Raw genomic sequence first — 4,104 nt, 5'->3', positions numbered from 1 at the left:
ATTTTCTCAGTAAGGGGGAAAAGAGTTGTTGACATTGATCATGACTCAGCAAAACTGCTTCAAAACATATTTTTTCCCCAAAGTTTACTCCTTGTGGCAACCATCTTCTCTCTGTTTTTTGTTCTCTTGCTTTTATGCTAGCACCCCCAACGTACACACACATGCACACACACAAACACACACCCCCTCATCATCTATTTGCTGTCCTTCTAGAGCCTCCTCTTCCTTCTAGTCTGGTCTCTCTTGGCTTCCCCTATTTGTATCCTTTATCAGCCATCCAGGTCACAAAAACAAAACATCATCCTTAGCACCTGCCCTTATCAGAAGGCAGGAAAATAAGTGAAAAAATAACTACGTTAATGTTTTGTAGTCAGAAGAAAAACAAATAACTTAATACTTTTCCCTCTCCTACATAGGGAAACAAATTCTAATTGAGCATCTATTACGAACTCACAAGACAGGTGTAGAACCATCCGGAAGGAGTCTTGAAGAGCAGCCAATGGGGAAGATTAAAGGTCAGAAAATTACTTGCCTCAAAATTATTAATGGAAAAACCAAGACTAGACCCTGGTCGCCTAATCACTCATGCTTAACTTCTAGCCCTATGCTATTTCCTCACCCTCCCCTATTTCCTGCTCTGAAACTTGCAGGGGAATGCATGAGGCCCCTCCACAGAATGCTTGCTGGAATCTTAGTACTCTAGACCCCGAAGGAAGGCAGGCAAGGCAGAGGGCTGGGGAAACTGAGTCAGTCGCAAAGGCAACCAGAGCAAATGCTTCACACCTACCCTATGATCCAGCAATTTCACTCTTAGATATATACTCAAGAGAAATGAAAATATATGCCCATAAGAAGACTTGTAAATGAATACTCATAGTAGCTTTATTCAGAATAGATAAAAACAAGAAGCAACGCAAATATCCAACATGAGAATTTATAAATAAATTATACTATAGTCATACAATGAAACACTATCCAGCAATAAAAAGGAATGAACTACTGATATATACAACAACATGGATAATCTCAAAAACATTGTATTGAGTAAAGAAGCAAGACATAAAAGAGTACATACTGTATGATTTCACTTTTATGAAATTCTGGAATAGCCAATTATAATATATAATGACAGAAATCACAGTAGCGATTGCCTCTGGTGAAGAATGAGGAATGACTACAAAGGGGCACAAGGGAACAATCTGGGGGTGATTGAAATGCTCTATATCTTGATTTGTGAGGGGCTTATACAGGCATATACATTTACTAAAGCTCATTGAAGATCTATGTATTTCACTATATGTAAATTATACATCAAACAAGCACACACCTAAAAATAGTATTGGAAGAAAAAAGACTATTAAAAGAAAAATGAACACATTAAACTTGTAACTTTTGTTTCTTGCTATATAAGATACAGACGATCTCTCCCCAGTCTCATTGCTCTCTCTTGTCTCCCAGTTTCTTCCTATCCTTGACCTTCATTCTATCTCTGATAACCATATCAAAAGCTCTCCCCTCCCCTCCCCACTTCAAAATCATCATGCCAAATTTTTTGCATGCAAATGTCCAGCTTCAGCCAGTGACACAGCCTAAATGAGCCGTATGGTTCCAAATCAGGCTAAAGATGAATGAGACAAGAGCAGGGAGGTGATGATGGAAGTGCTTTTTAAAAACATAAATCAATAGTTTTATTAAGACAAAAATTGACAGTGTGGTACGAAGTTTACATGTAAACAAAGTTTTCACAGAAACCTAACACATGCCTAAAACAATTTTACGACATAGCTCTAGATGCAAGTCTAGATGACATCAAGAACTGATGGAGCTCCTGACTTAACACAGAGCATTTTGAGTATCACTTAATTCTTAGGATTTCCTTTTAAAATGTTTTTTGTTTTGTTTTGTTTTGTTTTAAAGTGAACCACTGCCCCAGTATGAAAGTTTAATCTTCTCCTGATACAAAGGCTTTTGAAATCATTCACCTCCTAAATTGATTCAATGAAACTTGTGCTGTCAGTGATTGAAACCTGCCACCAATGGTTTCAGAGTTCAAAGCTCAACAAACAGAAAGGCTCCAAGAGTTCTCCATCCTGAGCATAGGCCCTTGCCTTTCCCTACTCTTCCATCTCCTCTATCACCCTCTTCTCCTTCCCCAACACCTCAGCCTGTGGCTTGAATGGCGAAGCTGATATTTATAACTTCATAATTGGAAAATAAAGGGTTTTCTTCTGTAATTTCAGGAATTAGCACCTCTAAGACAGAATGATCCACCTGTGTATAGGCTCCAATAAAAGGTTTTCCCTCCTTAGTCAATTTCCATCTGCAAAATGGCAGCTTTGGTAACTTATGATCTGGCTTAGTTCTTTGTGGGGAACAGGATTAAATTCAAGCAGGGAATACCTTGGCTTACAGGTTTCAGACATTGAGGTTTTTTAATTAAAAAATAATTTTTGTGGGTACATAGGGGGTGTATATACTTTTGGGATACACAAGACACTGAGGTATGAACATGCTTATTAACAGCTTTTAAACATTCTTTCACACTCCTTATTTATGGTACCAATGACATTTTTAATGTAAAATATTCTGGACATAGAAACAAATCATTGCCCTTTCCATTGTTTCACTATTTTCCCAATCTGGTCCCAAATGGTAATAAAAATGAGGCTACCCATCTCCATTTCTCCCCACTCCATCTCTCCCTCCCCCAAAGCATACACCAGTAATAGCCAAAAACTACCTAATGCTACACTCTAAAAACGCAGAGTTGACACTATTGGGAAGAAGGCTGAGGGTTGTGGAGATGCTCTTTGAGGATCTTTTTGCTCTCTCACACACCCAATTCTGCAAGTTTTCTCCTTCATAGAAAGCCCTTTGCTTTTCTCAGCAAAGTGCAACAAAGGTTGCCTTGAAACACTTATCCCGCTTCCCCTCCACTGGAACCATGTGCAAGCTACACAGCTGGGAACAGTTTTGAAGCACTTGGCCTGCTGCAGGACACAGAGACAATACTGGCTCTTCAAAGGACATCTTCTCAAGCCACCTCTGTGATGTCAACACAAGTCTTAACCCCTTCTCTCCCCACTTGAAACTCCCAGCCAGATGTGACAGGGGCTGGTGCTCAGGAGAAGTAATTCTTACCATCTTTTTTTGTCATTGCCCTCCTGAGGTAGGAATGCCCACATCAGCCTTTCCTCATAGAAGGATATGACAACCTGTGGGCACTTGACATTGACTTCCTTGACAGGGACCAGGTCAGCCTCATCAGAGTTTTCCCATTTCATCAGGAACATGAGCTCTCCACTGGAGTCTGTAGCTCCAATAATCTGCTCAGCTCCAAAGCCCAGCAAAGCCTCGTGGCTTTTCTGACTCTTCTTTCTTCTCTGGTTTGCTCTCCTCTCCCTTATATTCAGAATGAGAATAAGCTTTGCACTTGCCTCTTTCTGATCTATCTGTCTCAGGTGCTATTTTCTGTGACTGTAGAAACTCAGCAATGAGGTCGCACAATCCAGGTTCTCTTCTGGCTCCCAAGAGTCATCCTCATCTAAGAAACTCTTCCACTTTAGGAGGTGCTCCACTTTGCCCCTTACCAGTTACAGTCAACAATGTTCTCCACCACATAATTTTCTTCCTCCTCTTCTAGCACCTCCTCTATTTCCTTCTTGTTTTATTTTTCCCCCATAGTTTCTGACAGCTTTCTAGTGTAAAGGGTGACACTGCTCAGAGCAGCATTCAAGAGCCTGAGAGGAGCATGTCATGTTGGACTCACTGGGGGAGTGGCACCCAGGAAGGCAGCAAGCAGGGTGGCGGCAATGGATCCCCTCACTGAAGCAGCATATCAAAGGCCCTGGCCAGCAGTCCTCCCCTCTGCTGAACCTGGAAGCTCTTTACCAATTCCTGGAGCACAGTCCCACTGGGGAACTCCAGGAGATGGTTTGGAAAATATTGTTCACTTTGCAAGTTATTGGGTTATATATACATGAACTCCCATTCATCATTGGTTGAAGGCTGCTCATAGTAAATGTCAATTCTCCAGAACTTCTGGCCCACTGTGTGCACAGGCAAGGTGGGCTCTGGTGCCCAGAGAAAGCCCTTTGGCAAAAA

At 41.3% G+C, this 4,104-nt stretch overlaps 1 pseudogene; it reads right to left on the bottom strand.

The window, feature by feature from the left end:
• Positions 1-2,924: 2,924 nt before the first annotated feature.
• On the bottom strand, positions 2,925-3,682 carry LOC100974122 (chromobox protein homolog 1-like; annotated as a pseudogene).
• Between the last annotated feature and the right edge of the window lie 422 nt (positions 3,683-4,104).

This window comes from Pan paniscus, chromosome X, assembly GCF_029289425.2.
Source record: "Pan paniscus chromosome X, NHGRI_mPanPan1-v2.0_pri, whole genome shotgun sequence".
NCBI classification, from domain to species: Eukaryota; Metazoa; Chordata; class Mammalia; order Primates; family Hominidae; genus Pan; species Pan paniscus.
The sequence above is the reverse complement of the archived record's forward strand: the minus strand, read 5'-3'. Positions and strand labels throughout refer to the sequence as shown.